The sequence below is a fragment of the Panthera tigris genome, chromosome A3 (assembly GCF_018350195.1).
Source record: "Panthera tigris isolate Pti1 chromosome A3, P.tigris_Pti1_mat1.1, whole genome shotgun sequence".
NCBI lineage: Eukaryota > Metazoa > Chordata > Mammalia > Carnivora > Felidae > Panthera > Panthera tigris.
The window spans coordinates 104,975,964-104,999,080 of NC_056662.1; the positions used below are offsets into that span (position 1 = coordinate 104,975,964).

At 44.0% G+C, this 23,117-nt stretch overlaps 1 long non-coding RNA gene across 2 annotated transcripts in view; it reads right to left on the reverse strand.

Annotated features, from left to right (window-relative positions):
• LOC122237053 overlaps window positions 1-23,117 on the reverse strand; it is a 58,533-nt gene that overhangs the window by 7,815 nt on the left and 27,601 nt on the right. The gene's annotated exons all lie outside the window — the stretch shown is intronic.

Here is a 23,117-nt window from a genome sequence, read left to right on the forward strand (position 1 = left end):
ACACACAAAGAGAGAGACAGAGAGATAGACAGAGATTCTCCAGATTTCCCAATTTTACTAGTTTACCTTCTTTTCACATATCATAATTCTACTCTCCATCTTCTAGGACTGCAGGAAGTCCAATCCTCTCTCCAGGTATTTCTGAGAACCTCCAGCAAGCGTTTACATATTCCACAATCTATATGGGTTTCCACTGGTCACCTGCTCTCCAATCACCCCTGGATATCTCATAATGGCTTTTCCAGCTGGCTGTCACGCTCTAATCTACCTTACCATGAAATGGGAAAATCTTTCTATTTCCCAAGACACAGCTAACATAAGGCTGCAATTTCAACAAACTTTGTGAAGTCTTGAGGATTACATAAGGGAATTACAGTGCAGAAAAATAAAACTTAAAGGTGGATATCAGGTATCATTGCTTCTAAAGTTTCCCTGCACAGCCCTTTCCAGGGGCTCCCTCTGAGCAGTCCCTCCCTTTAGCTCTCAGCCTGCCACTGTGGCATTGGAACGTGCCCCACCCTCCTGGATGGGGCTCTCATCTGGTACTCTTGACCCAAGTCCTGGGGCCCCAACTTCTTATTTCTGACCATCAACAGAGGAAACGAGATATTGCAATAATCTGGACAGAGGTCTACCTGCTCCCAATAAAAAGTGACTCTGTGTTATTAAACAGAAGCCTCAGCATCTCCATCTAAAACATCTGCATTTGCATTACTCCACTGGGAACAACCAGTTGCCACTTCTTTTGGAACCATAAGAACATAAAAACAGTTGTCACTAAAGACAAAGTCCATCTTCCATCCTTAGCACATTTAAGAAAAAATTTTAGAAATCTAGAATGCAGTTTCAGATGCATAATAACCAATGAGCAGTAAACAAGTTCTCACTATATGTCAGGTACCACCCCAAGCACTAAGCATATATGAACTCTTTGGTAATATCCCCACGTGGATGGAGAAATTAAGACAGAGAGCAGTTAAAAAATTTGCCCCAAATCCCAGAGCCAGAAAGTGGTGAAGCAAGACTATAGTTAGGGAGGCTCATTCTAGAGATTTAGCCACTATCACCTACTATATTGTATTACCTCACAGGGCCGGGGGAAGAGAAGACATGAAAAGTAAAGGAAGAAAGAAAATGGTGACTTGATTTTTTTCCCCCCCAAATTGTCTGAAAGGAACTTTACTTTTAGAATTCGGAACTAGAATGTATCTGTATCATTTATTTCCGTATCAATATCCATCTCCATATGTGTATCTATGCATGTGTTGGGGACAGAAACAAAAAGCCACTGTAGGCATTGCAACTTCATCTCCATAGTTCACACTGACCCCTCCTACTTGGCCATTGTGGTAGACATGCTCAGTTGACTGAACTCGTAGGAGACTACCAACACTCTTTTCTTACCTACAGATTTGAAATTGGAATTGAGAGTCAGCCAGTCAATCTGGGATAGTCTCTTATGCAGAGGACATATATAGTCAGAATAAGTTAACTGCTATGACAAACAATCTCCAAATTTCAGGAGCTTTAGTTTGTTTCTCTGCAATATCACAGTTTCAATGTAGGTAGATGGAGATGGGGAAATGGCATGCTCCACAAATTTTATCAAGCACACAGGCTCCTTCCATCTAGTGGCTCATCTATTCTCTAAGGCTTTAGTCACAGGAAGAGGGAGGGGGGTATAGAGTAGGGTTTTTTAGTTGGTCAGGCCTGGAAAACTCACTTCTGCCCCCATTCCAAAGGCCATAACTCATCACATGATCCCATCTAAGTGCAAAGAATACTGGGAAATGTAGTCCAGTTGTATGCCCAGAAAGAAAACCTAGGTGATCATCGAGTTAGTCTCTGTCATGACCTACAAGTTTTGAACTACAGAATTCAGTTTGTCTGCTATATGCATGAAAAATCTAAGAAAGCTGATTTGTAGAGAGACAAGAACGAAGCAAATGTCCACAGGGAAGAAGATGACAGTGAGGGGGAGAGAGAGAAAGAGAGACAGAGGGAATTATATGGGTTTCTGGCTTTCTACCTTGTGACACTCCTTTTTTTGTTTCACTTTATTCTGTTTTTGTATATATATAATCTTTGTACTAATAGTTTTATTAAGATAGAATTCACAACTCATAAAATTAAGCTTTTTAAATTATACAATTGGGTGGCTTTTAGTATACTCAGAGTACTGCAACCATCATCACTATCTAATTCCAGAGCTTTTTTATCCCTTACAAAAGAAACTTTAGGCATGCCTGACTTGGTCATTTGGTGGAGCATGCAACTCTTGATCTCGGGGTCATGGGTTTGAACCCCACGCTGGGTACAGAGATTATTTAAAAACAAAATCTTGGGGCACCTGGGTGGCTGAGTTGGTTGAGCATTCGACTTCAGCTCAGGTCATGATCTTGTGGTTCATGGGTTCAAGCCCCATGTTAGGCTCTGTGCTGACAGCTCAGAGCCTGGAGCCTGCTTCGGATTCTGTGTCTCTCTCTCTGCCTCTCCCTCCCCCACTTGTGTTCTGTCTGTCTCTCTCTCTCTCTCTCAAAAATGAATAAACATTAAAATTTTTTTAATTAAAAAAATAAAAATAAAATAAAATCTTAAAAAAAAAAAAAAAAGAGGGGCGCCTGGGTGGCTCAGTCGGTTGGGCGACTGACTTCGGCTCAGGTCATGATCTCACACTCTGAGTTCGAGCCCTGCATCAAGCTCTGTGCTTACAGCTCGGAGCCTGGAGCCTGTTTCAGATTCTGTGTCTCCCTCTCTCTCTGACCCTCCCCCATTCATGCTCTGTCTCTCTATGTCTCAAAAATAAATAAACGTCAAATAAAAAAAATTTTTTTTAAAAAAAGAAAAAAAAAAAAAAAAAGAAACTCCAGGCCCATTAGCATTCCCCACTCTGCCCAGCCCCTAGCAACTACTATACTACTTCCAGTCTATGGATTTGCCTATTCTAGCCTTTTACTATAAATGGAATCATACAGTATGTGACCTTTTGTGTCTAGCTTCTTTCACTTATTCAGGGTTCAGCCATGTTGTATGTATCAAACGTCATTGTTTTTTTTACGACTAAATAACATTCCATTGCATGGATGTATCAATTTATTTATCCACTCATCATTTGGCGGGTATTTAAGCTTCTTCCCACTTTTTGCCTATGATGAATAATGCTGCTATAAACATTGGTGTACAAATTTTTGTGTGCACATACCTTTCCATAGGAGGGGAATTGCTGGGTCATATGGTAACAGCCCTATGGATTAACACTTTGAGGAACTGACACTAGTTTTTAAAAATTCTGGCTGCCCTTGAACTACTTAAGCATCCTTCACATGAATACATGAATTCTTTTTTTCTTCTTCATCTTTAATCAACTTGAGTTAGTTGCAGTTAATATTATCTGCAACCTCAAGAGCCTTATACTCCTGTTGCTTCTGGTTTAAACTTTTCCTGATTCCTCATCCCCTTTATTTTGGCTCTCTTTTTGCCTGCCTTTTTGATAATGCTTTAGTTTAGTTTTTTTTGGCTACAAGTATCAGGCACTCATTCCAGTTAGCTCAAGTATAAGAATGTTAAGAAAAATACATGATAAGATAATGGGAGTTTTCAGAAACCCAAGATCAGGAACCATGATGGGCTGGCTTCAGAGAAACTAGTGGTAAAAGCTAGTGCTCAATTTCAAGTGGCAGTACAGACTTCACCCATAGAATATAAGTGTTCACAGCATTTAATAACTAGAAATATAGTTCAACCATACTCCTTTCTAACTAACTGGTAATATCCGTCTTTGCTTTCATGCCACCTCTCTGAGAAAGGGACTCTGATTCTCCCAGCATCTCTTGCTCTCTCTTTTTTTAAAGTTTATTTATTTATTTGGAAAAAGAGACAGCCAGGGAGGGGCAGAGAGCATGGGAGAGAGAGAGACAGAGAGAGAGAGAGAGAGAGAGAGAGAGAGAGAGAGAGAGAGAATCCCAAGCAGACTCCACACCATCAGTGCAGAGCCTGATGTGGGGCTTGAACTCATGATCTATAAGATCATGACCTGAGCCAAAATCAAGAGTCTGGATGCTCGACCAACCGAACTGCCCTAGCGTCCCAACCCAGTGTCTCTTTTCATACCAGTTACAGGTCAAGGAAATCTAGCCAATCTATGGATGGACTGTCCTTGAATCAGGTGCCCACTTCTTGTCCAATCAGCCATGAGAACAGACTGCTGGATCACATGTATAAAACATGACTGCTAGGCCTACCTTTTTTTTTTTTTTTTTTTTTTTTTTTTTTAGCAGGGACTAGGGGCTAGGGCAGTTTCCACTAGATGATACCGGTGTGGGAGGGCATGGTGACTGATTGATCTTTTTATGTGTGGTTGGTATTTTTAATGAAAAATGGATGACTTCTTTTCCAATAAACTTCTACCTTTGGTCCTAGCAATTCTGCCAGGATATAGTTCTTTGTATCTAATCTCCAGCTTTATGCATTGTAATTAAGGGTAAGATGAGTCCATGGACCCATCCCAAGACTCAAGTACCTCCCTGTGGAAGGAGTTGGATTAGGCATGGGTGATAGAGACATCCTGTCCTCTTGACTGATGTGAAGAGTAAAGGGGTAGAAAGGAGTCCCTGAGAAGCCCCTATTTCCTGTTCCCATTAGAGCTCCCCCCATTCTCTATCTTCCACCCTATTTCCTAAAATGGTATGAGCCAGAGCCACAGCCAAGGCTCAAAGAGTATAGCGAGTTGTCCGCAATTGTCAGGTTGACACTCAACATGTCACAGCTGGAACAGAACAGGAAGCTCCTTGAGTCAAAACTTAAGCATTCGGATGGGTAGAAATCTGGCCTTAACTACTTTCTTTCTATAAGGACAGAATCCAGAGATAGAAGTTTATTTAGGAAAGGAAAATGCAGGTTTTAGTATGTTAGAATGAGTGATAACTTCTGAAATGAAAACTTAAACTCTTATCATTAAAACAGGAACTTTCTAGAATATTAAATTACAAGTGTATGTATACATACTTTTTCCTTAACAAAGCAAAACATTTAAAAACCTATTCAGTTTTAGGAAGTCTTCCATTTAAAAAGATATACTGATTTCTAAAGAGGGTAGGCCCATAGTCTGTCCTAATTTTATTTATTGTTCCTTGTCTGTATTTTTTTAATATGCTTCCATGGGTTTGCCAGATTGTCTGGACATGCACCAAAAGAAATATCTTACCCATATCTTTAAGGAAAAAGGCATTTAGTATACACATATCTAAGAGCTAAAGTAGCTTGAGGGTGGGGATGGGGGCAGGGATGGAGGACACAGGAGGCAGGGTTTCATTTTTTACTAGCAAGCTTTTGACCAGACTTTCTGAACCTCAGCATGTTAGGAATTTGGGTTGGCCAGGTCTGTTGTGAAAGACTCATATGCTGCAGGAATCGGAAAAAGAAAAGATTATTTGCATGAGGTTTGCACTACCTAATTGGATACGTACTGTTCCGTAACAGGGCATAACACAAACATGTTTGTTTATTTTAAGGCCATCTGCTGACTTGCATTGTGAGTTTGCTCAGCGGGCCAGTGTGGCACAGAGAGGCAGAGTCGAGAGCTCCTACCTGGGGCCTCTAAAGGCAAGTGCTGGTATCATCCCTTGAAGGGCTTTCTCAACACTGGATGGTTATTGTCAGAACAATCCTTAGTAAGGCTGGCTCTTGGTAGTTTAAGAACTCTCCTTGATGTAGCAATCATGTTGCCCTTTTAGAGCACTTGTATATTCCTAAGTATATTCCAAAGAGGTCCAGTTCCCACTCACAATATGGCCGTAAAATGTGACAAGATGAGGCTCAGGGTCTTATTGAAGTGATGCCATGGATTTTAGAACAAAGAAGAGAGGTGTAGAGTGTGGACAGAGAGGTCAAGAGTATGGACTTGGGAGCCAGCCAGCCTGGGTTGGAATCCTATCCCTTCTTTTCCTAGTCCTGGTCTTGGGTAAGTTACTTAACCTCTCTGCGCCTCGATTTCCCAATCTGTAATATGGGGATTAGTTAGCCCCTACTTTAGTTGCATCATAATGAGTATTAAATGAGTTAACATTTGGGAGGTGATTAGGGCATTGTGTAACAGGTAGTAAGTGCTATACATGTTTGGTAAGTAGAAGTCAAATATACTGATGGCTGGTGAAGCTTGTGTTGATTAGCACCAGAACTGTCTATCCTCAGATGAGAAAAGACTGCATGCTGGAAGCAACCCAAATTAGGACACATATAAATAAGTTACAGTGTGGTTGTACCATGAAACAACATACTAGCCATTTTTAAAATGAAGTATATCTCTATACACTGCTGTGGAATAATCCTTAAGAGGTATTGTTAAGGGACAGAGAAGTCCCCATACAACACATGTGGGAATAATTATGAGATTTAGCACTTACTGAAGATTTTCTATGCATCAAACACTGTTTTAAAAGCTTTGTATGTATTAACTCATCTCATTTCTGTGCAAGGAAGGTACTGGCTTTTCCCCCATTGCGGAGATGATGAGATAACGGAGTCTCAGAGAGGCTATGTAATTTGTCTAAGATCACCCAGCGAGTAGATAGATGAACTGGGATTTGAATTCAGATGGTCTTGTTCCAGAATCCATTTATTAATCACCATGTTAAACTACTCTTCCAATGGCATATGCATGCAAATAAAACTATATACATATAAAGATAAATACATATGAAAAACAAAACAAAACAAGGCCTGGAAGTGTAGACACTAACCATAAACTCCTAAGGAGAGGAGTAGGGTTGAATGGGGTCAGAAGGAAGCAGATGTGAAGGAGAAGGGGGACTTTCACTTCTTATGACATATACTTGTATTTTTTTTTTTCCAACGTTTTTTTTTTATTTTTTATTTTTTTATTTTTGGGACAGAGAGAGACAGAGCATGAACGGGGGAGGGGCAGAGAGAGAGGGAGACACAGAGTCGGAAACAGGCTCCAGGCTCCGAGCCATCAGCCCAGAGCCTGACGCGGGGCTCGAACTCACGGACCGCGAGATCATGACCTGGCTGAAGTCGGACGCTTAACCGACTGCGCCACCCAGGCGCCCCGACATATACTTGTATTTTATTTGAATTATTTAATGTAGCTAAAATGTGAATTCATATACTGCTTTTGGACTTAAAAATACTTATTAAAATAAATGAATTAATTTTATTTAACAATTATGAAGGACTTAACTCTATACCAGGCTGTGCTCTTAGTGCTTTACAAATCAAATAACTTAGTTCTTAAAAATCTCCATTTTGCAGATGAGGAAACCTAGGTACTTCTCACACAGTGAGTAAGAGGCCAAGTTGGGATTTGAACCCATGGAGTCTGGCTACAGATTCTGTACTCTTAGTCACTCTACTAGATATGTATACATGTGTGAGCTGAGCCCTGAACCAATGCTTCTTTGCACATTTTCAAATGCTAGGCAGGCTACCACCCACTCTATGTCATGGGGAACACCTTCAGTCAGGTGGTCAGACTGCAATCACACAAACAGGGCCTTGGATTCCATTGCTACTAGTTACTGGCTTTGTGACCTTGGGCTACTTACTTAACAATGTTGATCTCAGTATCTTCAACTGTAAGATGGAGATAATAACAGTCACTATCTCATAAGGTCAAAAAGCATTAACATATATAAAGTGCTTAGCGCAGAATCTGGCACACGACAAGAAATAACTCAATGTTAATTGTTGCCATTATAATTATTAGTTTGTTATCTTACTACCTCTTTCCCAAGGAGGCATTTTCTCCCATCTGTACTTGGGACACAAAGGCCCATACCTTTGATCCAGCCCTTATACGGCAAGGGGTTTACCCACTGATGTGCTTGCAAAAAAGTACACCCAGGTATATGTATAAAGATGTTCACTTAGGTGTGGTTTGTTTAAGCATCAGCTGGAACCACCTAAACATTCATCATTAGGAAACGTTAAATACATTTTGCTATATCCAAATAAGGAACAATATTTGGGGACCCTAGGTAGGCCCGGTGAACAGCGGCCTTCTTCCCTGCTTGGGTTCTGAACAAATTGAAAAATAAAACAAAGGACCTGAAGATGAAGGCCTAACTATCTCTGATAAAAGGCAAAGTTGGATGTAGGACCATATGTAATCTCACATTAAGTGGTAGACGTTTCATACCATTGAAACCCAGAGTTGAGCAGCCATTCACCCAGTTCTGCCTACTTCTACAGGAGCCAAAGGCACACTCTTTACAGGTAACTCAGTGCTCAGAAGAAAGGGCAGAGTTGAACCTAACATGTCTAGGTTATTCTTCCAAACTTATGAGTCAGATAAGTCACTCTGGTCTCAGGGAGTAGAAGAAGTAAAGGGACAGAAAGGGGGCAGGAATTATATTGAGTGCCCCTCATTTGGAAGGCACATTCTTTTTGTTTATGTTTATGTTTATTTTATGTTTATTTATTTTTGAGAGAGAGAGAGAAAGACCATGAGGGAGGGAGGGCTAGCGAGAGAGGGAGACACAGAATCCAAAGCAGGTGTCAGGGTCAGCACAGAAGGGTTCGAACCTACGAACCGTGAGATCATGACCTGAGCTGAAGTCGGACGCTTAACTGACTGAGCCACCCGGGCGCCATTGGAAGGCACATTCTAACAAAGACTCGGCAGACATTAAAAGAAGGGAGTAGATCTGCAGTGCACATGTGGAAAGAGCTCTCAGGCAGCATTTTAGCTGAAAAAAGCAAAATGCAGAATAAGTATAGTAAGACCTCTTTTATGTAAAATTTTATTAAAAGGCATACATAAATATGGAGTAACAAGAATAACAAAAAATAGTATAGTTCTATTTTGGGGGAGGGACTTGGGCAGAATAGGGAGTTTTTATTCTTCCTTTTATACCTTTTAATTATTTTATTTTTTATTAAACAATTTTTTTTAATTTGGAATTTTTTTTTTTAAGTTTTTTATTAGTTATTTTGAGAGAGACAGAGACAGAGCAAGTGGGGAAGGGCAGAAAGAGGAGACAGAGAATCCCAAGCAGTCTCCACACTGTCAGGATGGAGCCCGAAGCAGGGCTCGAATCCACAAAACCGTGAGATCATGACCTGAGCTGAATCCAAAAGTCGGATGATTAACCGACTGAGCCACCCAGGTACCCCTTCCTTTTATACCTTTTAAAAATTGTTTTAATTTTCTGCTCACGCATTTATGACTTTTGAATATTTTTAATGTTTATTTATTCTTGAGAGAGAGACAGACAGACAGAGCATGAGTGGGGGAGAGGCAGAGTGAGAGAGGGACACAGAATCTGAAGCGGGTTCCAGGCTTTGAGCTGTCAGCACAGAGCCCTATGCGGGGCTCGAACTCACCAGGCGTGAAATCATGACCTGAGCCGAAGTCCGTCGCTTAACCAACCGAGCCACCCAGGTGCCCCGCATTTATGACTTTTATTATTTTTTTAAGCTATTTTTTTTACGTTTATTTATTTTTGAGAAACAGAGTGAGACAAAGCGTGAGCGGGGGAGGGGCAGAGAGAGAAGGAGACACAGAGTCTGAAGCAGGCTCCAGGCTCTGACCAAGCGGTCAGCATAGAGCCTGATACGGGGCTCGAACCCACAAGCTGTGAGATCATGACCTGAGCCAAAGTTGGATGCTCAACCGACTGAGCCACCCAGGCGCCCCTATTATTATGATTTTTTAATGCTATTGGGGTTGTCTGGACTGTGGGATTCATGGCCATTATTGTTTTCATCTTTATACTACCCTGCAAAAATAAGTTATCATGCATATTATTTAAAAAAATAAAAAAAACAAGGGGCGCCTGGGTGGCTCAGTGGGTTAAGCATCCGACTTCAGCATAGGTCATGATCTCACAGTTCGTGGGTTCGAGCCCTGTGTCGGGCACTGTGCTGACAGCTAGGAGCCTGGAGCCTTTTTTGGATTCTGTGTCTCCTTCTCTCTCTGCCTCTCCCCTGCTTGCACTCTGTGTGTGTGTGTGTGTGTGTGTGTGTGTGTGTGTGTGTGTCTCAAAAATAAATAAACGTTAAAAAATAATGAAAAATAAAAACAATAAAAACAAGACAGCATAAAAAAAAAGTGCCTTCTAACTTCAGGAGTCCTAATGAGCTATAATCAGAGAGACGCCAGACTAGTCAAAATTGGAAGAAAGAGCTATAATCACAGGAAAAAAACCTCTCTCCACAATTTGAAGTATCCCAGAAAAAGCAGCAGTAATGACAGCAGGCTGACTTCAGGAAAAGCAGAGACAAGAGGAGTTGTGGCAGGGCCTGCGGGGGCCAGCACGGGCGATAATGTAAAATTATGTCGGAAAACAAAAGCTGCCACGAGGACCCAGGGACCCCAAGAAAGAGAGAGACAGAAACCGCCACGTAGGGCCGGGGGACCCCAAGAAAGAGACCAAAGGGGCTGAGGTGTAAAATAAACCAGAAGGAACTTAGGGTAAATGCTAAGTGGATTATGACTCACGGTCTGACGGCCCTCAGGACTTGAGTGGCCTTGGAGAAACCGGGTCATAGTTGTATAACCAAGGCACCGTGCCTGAGAAACACCATGGATGGTTGACTTTCTTGCTGCAGCCTCAGGTAATGAAAACGAGGTTAGTGTGACAGACCCACAGCCGGGCCAGGTAGGCACCTCAATCAAGTATTTCATCTCTCCCTCTGCCTGCCAAAGCACTGGCAGAGAGGAGCATCATTACAGGAAAGCATGCGTGTGGCCTAATTACTTGTCACAGTCCTCTGTCCACTAGACTAGGCCCTGTGAGAGAATTCCAAGGAATTAACTTTCATGGGGACGAAATACAGTAATTCATGTTGCAATCGTGCACAAGTCACTGAACAGATACGTTAAGACCCAAATTCCTTAGAGCAGCTTTGATTTACCACACCCTTCACGTTCCAAGCAGAGCTCTGAGTGCTGCTGCCCACGTGAAGCCATTTCTCGCTGTTCTCTGGCAGTTAAGTGCTCAAGAAGAAAGATGTTTCTTCAACTTCCTTTGGTTCTCACAAAACGAAAGCAGCCGTTACATAATCAAGCCCGTGAAAGGCTCCATGGGTTAAGAAGTCCCCGACGTTTTTCCCTGCCTTCGGTGATTTTCTCTGTTTAAAGTATTCAGAAACAGTGAAAGTTCACGAAGAAAAAACATCTCCAGCAGGAAGATGAGTGAGAGTTAGTCAGCACCAAAACTCACTCATATGTCCATGAGGTTGTAACTTAATCTTGACAACATAGTCTTTCCTGGAAGAGATTCGAACAGCGATTTATCATTTTATAATTTGTGGTTTAAATGTGAGCTATAAACCAACCAGATGTATTGGTTTGAGGCACTTTTGATTCCTTTTAAATCCCCAGGAGGCAGGAAGCCGGCTTCAAACTTGAGGCCCCAGGCTCTTGGGCTTTCACAGAGAGAGAGCAAAGGACAAGGTTTCTGTATTCACTCTCTTTCCTTAGGAAATGTATGGAATGCACGCCTTTGTTTGTTTTAGACTGGGGTGGGGGGGAGGAGCACTTTGATAGCTGGAGCCATGAGCTGGCCCCCTCATATCTTTGGAGGGTGAGTTTTCATATGTTCCAGGGTCCCCTGGGAATGAGAAGCTGGAAGCCTGAGAGGGGGGAAATGGGTGGAGAAAGGGGAAGCAAGGGGGAAGGGAGGAGTGCCGGAGATAACTGCTGACTTCACACTTCTCCACCGGGGCCTGCCCTGCCTACCTCTGTTGACATCAAAGCCCTTTGCGTCTGCTCAGTCAGCCCTGCTGGCCGCCAGTGGGAGAGAAGGAATTGGCTGTGAGCCCTAGAACAAAATTAAGAACAAAATTTCTGAAATTCACTTTGCCTTCAAAAAAAAAAAAAAAAGATTTTCAGCTCTGGGTGGTAGTTGTGGGGTTGCCCCACCCTGGGATTCAAAGCATCCACCAGGGACAGAGGGCAGCTTTTACAGAGTTGTCTCCAGAAACTTGAGCGGCTTCCCAAGGTGTCTCACTGGTTCTACAGCAGTGTTGGCTGTCTGTGGGCCCATGGGTGTGGCTTTCGAAATCATGTTGGGGCGCCTGGATTTGGGAAGACATGCCTTCTCTCCTCTCCTCTCCTCGGAGCAACGTAGTGCATCAGATTTTTGCTGGCAGCTGAGCTCCTGTGTCTGTTGCCATTCTTTCTCCTCCCTGCTCCCCGTGCTGGGATTTACTTGTTTTCCTTCCCCTCCGTCTTTTCCCTGCAGTCCTCTTGCCCATTCCCCAGAAAGAGGCAGAGCAACGAAGGTGGCCATCCTGTCTGCTGTCACCGATGACTTACCATTCTAATCCCAGGTTGGAAAGCATCACAGCACCCTCACGGTGCAAGAACAGTGGTCACAGATCCCACAGGTTAAAACCCAGCTCTACAACAGAGCTTTAGATGGTATATACGCGTGCATGATATTTCACGATTCTCTCTGCCGCTAGCGCCAGACGGTATTGGAAGTGTTAGCTTTAACCATCTTCTACTGTTCAAGGTGAATTTAAAGATGAGCGTGGCCTAGAAAGTGGGTGCCGTGGAAGTACACCTCCAGTAGCAAACCTGAGCACTGCACGCGGTTGAGAAGGTTCTGGTTACAGATCACAGTTACAGATGGAAGGATGCCTGTGCTCTTCCTCTTCTAACTTTATCACTGCTGGCTCGAGAAAGTTCTTAGAGGAGTCTGACCTAGGCTTTTGGCACACGGTCACACTGCAGGCTGTCTGTGCCTGCTGTGTCCAGCTTTGTGATCGGACGGAAGGGCATATTGAAAAAGAACACGTGATACTTGTCCTTAAGGGAAATCACAGAGAGGTCACATTTTGAGATAGGAAATTGGTGAACGAGATAGTCCAAACCCTCTATTTTAAAACCAGGGACTTTTAAACTGGGAAATGAAAGCTTAGACCAAGTTAGTTAAGAGATTTACCTAAGGTAAGGCTGCACTGGTTAAGGCCACAAACAAGAATTAGAATCAGAGACAGTTTGTAGCAAATGCATCCTGTGGATCCAAATCTAGATCTAAGTGCCACTTAAAACCAGCATACTACAACAGACGTCCTGAAGTTCTTTATAGGTTAAGATAGCTGACGGGGAAACCTGCCCTCGGTTTTCTAGATTCAAACTTAACTCTACCCGCCCCCACCCCCACCCCCATTCCGCCAGTTCTGGGGTTTCAACCAAGTACTGTCAACACATTTGAAATTGACTCAAAATTCTTTTTGGAGAGCCATGTCAGTTCAGCTTGCAGGCACTGTTGGGGCCCCCTTCCAAGAAGAAACAGGCCAGGCATTCTCTCTGGGCTAGACCCAAGTCAGGCTCTGCCTGCCTGGGAGTGTGTCGTCTCTCTGTCTTTGACAGTCTGATGGCTGAAGGTCCAGGCTCCTGCTCTTCAGTCAACACAACCAAATATCTGCAGTGTTGGCTCGACTCACAGGCCTGAATCTTCAGCTCTCACGGAGTTGAGACAAATTCTTTTTTTAAAGAGACATTCAGGATATATTAAGCTTCTCTTCCCTGAATTCTCTTCCCCAGACTTCCCTCATCACCCTTTTGCTACTATTTATTTCTCGGTATCCAGTATGACCTAGGTACTAGGGAAAACAAGGCAGACGTGGCCCATACCCTCACGGGATTTTTAAGTGCCATGGGTAATCACTGTGAAGCCAACTTCGGTTGAAAAATAACACATGATGGACAGCCCACAGCCTTCTGTCTCTTTAATCCTGCATCCACCCCACCTGACAAAGTGAGGGATCTAATATTCACGTTCTTCAGAGTTCTGCTGGCTCACTTCCCAGCTGCGGTCAAATTCTCTGCATGCTTATTCCTCCTTTTCTGGATTACTTGTGGAATTGCCAGGAGGGCAGAGACATGAAGAATGCAGGCAGTGAGAAAAAAAAAAAAAAAAGCATCTGCAAACGATTGACTGAACCCAGTTGTAGTTGGACAGAGTCAGGGCTCTCAGTTGCAAGCAACAGAGACCAACACTGACTGATCTAAGCGGAAAAGGAATTCGTTGGAAGGCTATGGAGTAACTCACAGAATCACAGAGAAGGCAGGAGAAACAGGCTCAGAAAACACAGGGACCGGGACCTCAGGGACACATCCCAGGTCACAGGCGCAGTCGCAGCACAAAAAAATGAGGATACCACTGTGGCTGCTGCCTGGTGATTCACCACGGCTCAGGCTGCTCTCACCTTCAGCCCTGGACACTGGATACCACCATGAGCACCATTGCCCTGGGAGCCTCGATATTTTTGTTGCCCTGCAGCCTCCCTGGGAAGGATTCTCCCTGTCCCTGTTTGCTGGTACCAGTAACTTCTGATTCCATCAGAAGCAGGTGCACCTTATTGGCCAGGTGCCGCCGTGTGTCCATGTCCTAGCTGCAAAGGAGACTGGAGAAGAGAGCATCTGACCCTTGGGGCTCTCAGGGTACCAAGATTCACAAGGTGATAAATGTCCTAAGCTTGGGAGAGGAGTTCAGATGCTGGATGGCGAGAAATGACCCGACTAGCCCCCCTTCCTCTAATCCCAAGTGAAGGGGAGGGATCAATATTGCTGGCCTCCCAGAGAGTTGGTAATGAATCCAGTATACACATTCCAGCACTAAGGGCAGTATCCATTGACCTGAGAGGCAGGCCACGTAGGAGGGAGCAAAGCCGCCTAGGAGGGAGCAAAGCCAGCACAACCAGTTGATCTCCTGTCAGGGAAGGAGGAAATGACTTCTCCCAGGCTGTCTCTCTCCCTTCAGCTTTAGTGGGGAGGGGAGAGGGAGTGGAGGGGAGGCTTCCTGCTGGCTCAAGCAGCTCTCCACCTGCACCTAGATTAGCTCTGTCTACCCTAGCTATCCTGTTTGTGCCAGTAGGAAGGAAATTGCAGCTGCCACCATCTAAGAACAAAAGACCAGGGGCACCTGGGGGGCTCAGTTGGTTGAGTGTCTGACTTTGGCTCAGCTCAGGATCTCATGGTTTGTGGGTTCGAGCCTGGAGACTGCTTCAGATTCTGTGTCTTCCATCCCTGTCTCTGGCCCTCCCCAGCTGGTGCTCACACTCTGTCTCTCTTTCAAAAATAAATAAACATTAAAAAAAAAAAATTAAAAGCAAAAGACCAAAGCCTGTGTCAAGAAGAGTTTTACCTGTGGCTTTGACTTCTCATCCCAGACCTGTTATTTAGTCTTTTGATAATCTGTGGATCTTGACATACGGTGATTCATTTTGGTTTTGTCACTGTTAGCCACCAGGCGCAGGAACTGGTGGTGCATCTGAGATGGGGACGGGTAGGTAGGGAGGGGGGACATGTGTGCTAATCAGCAAGACTTCAAAGCTCCAGGCCACAGTTTCCTCTCCCTGATGTTGTGCAGCCCAGGGCGGAGGGAGCTTAATCTATGGTTTATTTATTGTTTGTTTTAGTCTCCCACCCATTAGGGACTTGGTTAAAAAAAAAAAAAAAAAAAAAAAAAGCCCCAAATAAAACCAAAAAAAGGAAACTCTTTTTTTGAGTCATCTAATTATTTGTTCCCTGCCTTTAAAAGAGAGGGAAATGAATCCCCAAATGTAGCAGTCATTAAAGGATGATATGCGTGGTCAGGCAGGGTCTCAAAGCCATTTCCAGGATCCTGCCCTGGGGTGGGCCCAGGGTGACACACTGTTTTCCTTTATCCTTTTCCTGGGGATGTGGCTGGGAAGTACCTTCTGGGCAGGGTGGGTAATTCCAACTGTGTGATTCTAGTTTGCAGGGAGTAAGGTCTTGTGGGAAGGCCTCTTTTCCTCCACCCCTTACGATAAGCCTAGTTTTTACAGCATCCCTACCTTTTCCTTAAGGCTGTCAGAAGCTACTAGGGGAGCCACACGTAAAACCTTCATAAAAGCTCTGGGCAATTGAAAACTTCCCAGCGCCCCTTTATTAATCAGATCACTGGAAACCAATACATTTAGAATCTGTTAGCTTAGCTCCTTGTAAAAATGCTTTCACCGAGCCAAGGTTCAATAGCATAGTCCTAAATTTCTTACAAAGTGAACATAAGAGATAGGGGGAAAGAAAAAGCTCAAGGGAAGACATTATCCATTATGTTTCTCAGAATCTGTCTTTTAAAGATCCATGTAATAAATTTAAAATTTAGCCTGAGGAAAAACATTATGTTTCCTCATGAGCTGATATTGCTTCCTTTTTTTCAGAAAATAAGAGTGATGTAACCAATTGCGTTTCCCTTTTTGCTTTGACTGTCAGGGAGTCCAGACTTCAATTTAATATCCATTTACAAAATTATCTTATCTCCGGTTCCTGTTCTTCTCTTTCCTCTCTGTGGTTTCTCATCTCCCATTTTATCTTTACTTTAACTGCCTCACCTATTTGTGCATTTGATTTCAGCTACATCAGAGTTTTTAAAGGAGGCAAAGTATAACAAACAGCAAAGTCAACCAACAAATCAGTAACACGATCAAAGTCACCCAGAACTTGATCTCACTTTTCTGATGTCCCCAGGCTAGTTGGAGAGACTAACTCACAGGCTCCAACACATGCAACTATTATGGGAATATGTTCAAGTATTAAATTAGAAGAATAAAGGTTTTAGGGATTGAGGAGACAGATCAGCGAAGACCGGAACAGTCGAGAAAGGCCTCCTGAAGGAGGCAATAATTATTATAAGCATTGAAGGCTTGGATTCATTTCATTGGACCTGCTGTATGATTTGGTTGGACTGTAGGAGGCATTGGTGCAAGTACCTGGGACTTTGTCTGGGGGGCACTTTGAACTTCTCTGAGCGACCAGTGCATTGCTTTCTAGGGAGAAACTATGTGAAGGTAATGGGGTCAATGCTCAGTAAAAGGGTGAAATGGGTGGGACTGGTCTGGGTGCTATTGGCATTTTAGATGGGACACTTCTTCATTGGAATTGCCTGCTGCAGTATGTTTGGCATCCTGGTTCACACCCATTGCATGCCAGTAGCCACCCCCAGTTTTGGGGACAGCCCCAAATGTCTGCACACTTTCCCTACGCCTCCTGGAGGGCAGTAACCACCCACGTGAGACCTACCACTCCCTCAGATACCCAAGAGTCTCCTCTTTTTAGCCTGCCATCCTCAGCTAGGCTTTCCAGATTTGCAAATAAAATAGAGAACTCCCAGTTAAATTTGAATTTCAGAAAAATAACAAATAAGTTTTTAGCATACGTATGTCTCAAATATTGCATTATTTGTCACTTATCTGAGATTCAAAACATTTTTTAAGTTTATTTATTTTGAGAGAGAGAGAGAGAGGCAGAGAGTGAGGGAGAGAGAGAATCTCTCATGCACCGTGACCTCGTGACCTGATGGAAACCAAGAGTCAGACACTCAACTGACTGAACCACCCAGGCACCCCTGAAATTCAAATTTAACTGAAGGTCCTTATTTTATCTGGAAGCCCTGCTTACAGTCTATCACCACCACATACAAACCTGCCTCCGGAAAATTCTAACTGGGTTGATCAGTGCTCTGTGTGCTGAACCATCCCCTTCTTCTTCCCTGTGAGACCCATCTGTTCTGCATTCCAGTTCCTCATGTTCATTCTCTGTTCTAATCTCAGGGGACAAATCAGATTTGTCCACTTTTAATCAGATGAACCAGTTCTTAATATGTAGACTAGTTATCCCAACCACATGACATCTTTTAAAAAAAATTACATACACATTTTTATTAAACGAAAAAAAATCTATGGAGCAAAAATGTATTTGGAATCAGTTATGGTATACACATCATTCAAAATTACATCCCGTATTTTTTGCAACCAGATAACATCACAGCCTGGTTAAAGTACACACCAGACTCCAGAAGGCCCTCAACTTGAATGGTGGTGGGGAGGACAGATGGGGAGGTAAGAACCACTCTTAGGGCTTACAACTGATGCCACAGGACCCTAAAATTTCAGTGACTCCCAACTTTGCCTGCGCCATGGAGAGCTTTAAACATGGCTGATGTCTGGTCCTACCCTCAGAGACTCTGAGTGAATTATTCCAGGGTGGAGCTTGGGCAGAGGCATTTTTTAAAACCCCCCTCACTTCCCATGGTTCTAACATGCAGCCAAGGTTGAGAATCATTTGTCTACTTTCTGAAAAAAGAGAGAGGAAAGCGCAAGACAGGGGATGAGAGGAAAAGAGAGAATGAGATCTGGTTTCAGGTGCTCTGCTTGGCATTGGTCACTGAGGGGATTTAGAAGAGTCAAGAGACAAACATATTCCACTCAAGCCAGGGGGAAAAAATTTCAAGAAAATAATATACTCCGAATGTGTTCCATTTCAAGCAAAACAGATGTGAAAAAGAACTTTTGAAGAACCCAGAGAATGCTCCATTTTGTGCCAGACACTGTCCTTAGAGATGTCCCAGTTTACAAAAAGGCAAAAAAAAAAAAAAAAAAAAAAAAGTCCCCTAGAGAGAGTCCCCTTTTTCTTTGCTACCCAGTGATTTGACCAATATTAGCACCAGGTTTAGAACCCAGGCTGCTCACATGCATGCCCTTGCTGGGGTTGGATAAGGAGCAAGCTTCTGACGTCACCATTGGGCACCTCAGAGAGAGAGGCTCCCCTCTCGGTTCTGGTGGGCTGTGAGCCCAGGGTGTCTGTCAGTCCCTGTGTTATCGCACACGCTGGCCTCGCCTTTAACAAGTAGGTCAGCACAGACATGGCTCTGGCCTCCACCAAGAGGTGCTTGCCTCTGGCAGGAAGCTGCTTCTGCAGAATTAAAAACCATCAGAGTTGATCAAAGGAAGTGCAGGGTAGGCTGGCGGGCGGGCCAGATCCTAATCTCTGCTTGCTGGCCTCACACATCACTGCACATGAGTCACCCCGCTGAGCTCAGCGGACATGCTGTTTGGATTAGGCTTTTACAGGCAAGGTTTGCCAAGCTCGCCTTTGCCGGCTCGGCTTGCTGCACAGAACAGCCGAGAGGTGAAGAAGGAAGGTGGGGATGTGGGTTAGATGTGGCTGCCCGGGTGCCAGGGAGGAGGCGGTTGGCTCCCCAGGTACCCATGATTGTGGCACCAGGGAGGGGTTGTGACGCCTCAGCCCACCTTCCCGGCTTGGCATGCCGAACCCCGTCATGAGCAACAGAGCCCACACCAGGCCCACACATCCTTCCTCTCTTGCCAACTCTCCAATTAAGATGTCCCATTACAGGACACACATTTTGCCTTCACTCAATCATTTGCCTCTCAACGAGCAGGAATTCCTTTTCTCAAAAGCAGGCAAACACTTCACCACTCAGGCATCTTGCTCAAAAGCAGTGGAGTCCAGCAAAAAAGGGAGGGAAGTCAGAAAATAAAAATTCCTAAATTAAGAGCCAACCCATAAAAGCAGGGCTTCCCCTGGTGCCTGGCCGGTGTGACATCACCATGAATTACTCAATGAAAATGGTGTCAGAGTAGCAGCTCGATTATATGTGGAAAATATCCTCAAGAAACAGAATTCTGCAGGAACGAAGTAGGGGTAGAAGAATCCCACCCTGCACTTAGGTCTTCTTAAGGTGCCTCTATTGGGCTGATTTCCCTGGGCCGAGAGCAGGGGGAGATTCTCTTCGGAGCAGCACCTGGCAGGATCTGGGTGCTCGGGAGCTGTGGAAGATATAACCCAGTGGTTTGCTTTGCTTCCTTCTGTGGAAGCAATGGTAGGAACAAGACCAAAATCCTTTGTTTCAGATTCTGCCAAGTTTTGCTTCTGTGCATGGTAACTTGGGAAGAGGCAGCCCCCGTTATTTTGGAAGCCAAGGATTTTTGGCTTATAGTCTCTGCTGGGATTCTCTTTAGAGTATTTTAGACTCTCATTTATTAAAGGCATCTAAATGGAGGTGGAAGTCCTTGACACTTTGAAAATAAATGTTGCCACCAATCCCTACACCACTGTGGACTCTAAACCACAAATTTTCAAGCTTACCATTGTTCACTTGGCTGTAATTTAAAGAGTAGTTCTTGTTCCCGGCTTCAGGTTTATTCTAGTCTACTTTTCATTCTCAGGGTGATCAAATTTGCCCAAGAATCTTGTGTTTCCTTTCCTCTATTATCTTTACTTTTTATTTACTTTTTATTTTATTTTTTTTAAATGTTTTTATTTATTTTCGAAGGAGAGAGAGAGAGAGCATGAGCGGGGGAGCAGAGAGAGAGGGAGACACAGAATCCGAAGCAGGATCCAGGTTCCGAGCTGCCAGCACAGAGCCCGATGCGGGGCTTGAACTCACGATCTGTGAGATCATGACCTGAGCCGAAGTCGGACGCTTAACCGATTGAGCCACCCAGGTGCCCCTACTTTTTATTTTATTTTTAAAAAATGTTTATTTAGTTTTGAGAGAGAGAGAGACAGAGCATGAGCTGGGGAAAGGGAGAGAGAGAGAGGGAGACACAGCATCCAAAATAGGCTCCAGGCTCTGAGCTGTCAGCACAGAGCCTGACATGGGGCTCGAACTTGGAACGGTGAGATCATGACCTAGGTCGAAGTTGGACGCTTAACCCACTGAGCCACCCAGGCGCCCCTATTTATTTATTTTCTAATGTTTATTTATTTTTGAGAGAAAGAGAGAGAGAGAGACAGAGCATGAGTGGGGTAGGGGCAGAGAGAGGGAGACCCAGAATCCGAAGCAGGCTCTGGGCTCCAAGCTATCAGCACAGAGCCCAATGCAGGGCTCGAACCCACGAACCGCGAGATCATGACCTGAGCCAAAGTTGGACGCTTAACTGACTGAGCCATCCAGGCGCCACTATTATCTTCACTTTAAAGTTTTCCACTTTAATGGAAAGGTACCACCTTGGGTAGCCTTCCAGTTATTAAAGCACCGTGCAGCAATATAACACAGTTATTGGGGTCTGCCGGCCAGAAAGCCTACATGCACTTGAGCCTTGGCTCTGCCACCAACTAGCAGAGTGACCTTAGAGCAATTTTCTTAACCCCTTGTGATCTCAATTTCTTCATCTGTAAAATACGGGTAGGTGAGGTGACTCATTGGTGAGGACTAATGAACTAATGCAACCTAGTAAAGTCCCCGGCACCAAGTAAACACATAATAATATATTATTATTTATATTACAATAATTACTCTGCAACCAGCGCTATATAGCTAATGGCGGTAAGCTTAATTGGAATCAACAGCTTACAATTCTTCCTTCTGCAATTCTCAATGCCCAGAGAGTTAATATTTGCTTTAATCGAAAGTATTTGCTTGATGATGCCTGTGTATTATTTGTTTTAAAAAGACCATAAGAGAGGAGGGGAGGATCCTTTTAAGTAACCAAAAGTATGTACTTACCCTTGGGGGTTCCTTCTATAACTGGAAGAGGAAAAGTCTTATAACTCTTCAGGGTTTGCTATGGATGGGGGCCAGAGTGTGCAGATTCACTTTCTAGTAGAGTCTGTTAGTAGACACAGCCCTGGGTAGGAATTTCATGTGGCTTAATGTAACAAAAAAGCACATCTACAAGCTTCTACCAGTTCTCTGGGTAGCAGGGCATGATGGTAGCCATTGGAGGCCTTTCTGTTTAGAAAGGCACAGGGATGGTATATTTCTGGTGCACAAGTAGGCCCTAGACACAGTCTATAGGAAGAGGCTGAGAACTGGCACTGCTCTGCGTAACAGAAAGTAAAGGCCTATCTCTATTAGTTGGGCAGAATATGTTACCTTTAGGAAGACAGCCTCCTTAATGTGGATTTAGACTGAGACTGTCGGTTTATCTTTGGTGTGTATGTGTGATCGAAGAGTACTCGCAGGAGATCAGAATACCAGTGGAAGAATGACGAGGGGTATCTTAACTTTGTGTTGACAGAGGGACCCCGAAGAGAACAAGAACTGGGGAAATGAAGTCTTCCGTGGATTATTCTGGGAATCATCCAGTTACATGGCATGATCCTTCATGGAGTAACTCAGACTTTGAGAAATATATTGTTGTGGGTTATTTGTATCTTACAGATGATGCTATTTGGGGTACGGGGTAAGGGGTGGGTGGACCTTGTTGGGTGGGAATATTATGAAAGGGAAGTTTCATTAAAATGTAAGCCTTGTGATAGCTTGTATTATATTCTGTCCTAGAACAGTTCATGGGACATAGTAGGTACTCAGTAAATGTTTGCCGATTGAATGAATTTCATCATGGAGAAGAGAACGGGGGGCTTACAGAGGAAAAGAGGAAAAAGAGGATGGGCCCTGGACTGGTCAGCAGTGCAAGGAGATAGGGGATGACCATGAAGGGACGTTGTTAAAGTGTTTTTTTTTTTCTTCCATTGGGCTCTGGGAACAATCACATGTAATATCCAGCTTTTCGCCCCTTGTAATTATCTCCATACTTACAATGAAGTGGTTTCTATACATGTATTAGAGGTAGAGAATCAAGGGCAAGATAACAAAGGCAAGTGTGGTTTGCCTGCAGCATCCCTTGCACAGTTTTCTGTTGCTGGTGTAATAAATTACCACAAACTTAGTGGCTTAAAAATCCCACAAATTTATGATCATACTGGTCTGGATGTCAGAAGACCTAAAGTCAAGGTGTTGGTAGGGCTGTGTTCCTTTTTGAGACTCTAAGCTAGAATCTGTTTTCTTACCCTTTTCAGCTTCTAAAGATTGCCCGCGTCCCTCACCCCTTCCTCGCTTCCCTCTGACCTCTGCTTCCATCCCTGCATCTCCTTCTCTGACTCTTCCTCTCCTGCCTTCTTCTCTCCCTTATAAGGACCCTTGTGATTGCACCATGTTCACCAATATAATCTTCCCATCTCAAAGTCCTTAACTTAATCACATCTGCAAAGTCCTTTGCCACGTAAGGTAACGCATTCACAGGTTCCAGGATACGGGAGTTCTTCAGGGCCATTATTTTGTCTACTGCATCCCTGAGGCCACTGTCGGTGTCACATTGAGGGAGAAGGGCAGCAGCCTCAGAGCATAGGCCAGGACCCCCACTGGAGGGAGCAAAGACCCTGGCTGAACAGGTGAAAGCAGAGGAACAGGCTGAAGCCTGGACTGGCTTTGGAGTTGAGACACCAACTCCCCTTCTGCAAATACACTGGAAGGAAAGCGATTCTTGGTAACAAAGGCAGAAAGACAGATTCAGACAGCACTCAGGTTACAGCTCTTTTCCAGTTTGAGGGTTAAGAATTTGAGACAATTTGTAAGGTGCAGTGCCTGGTTTCT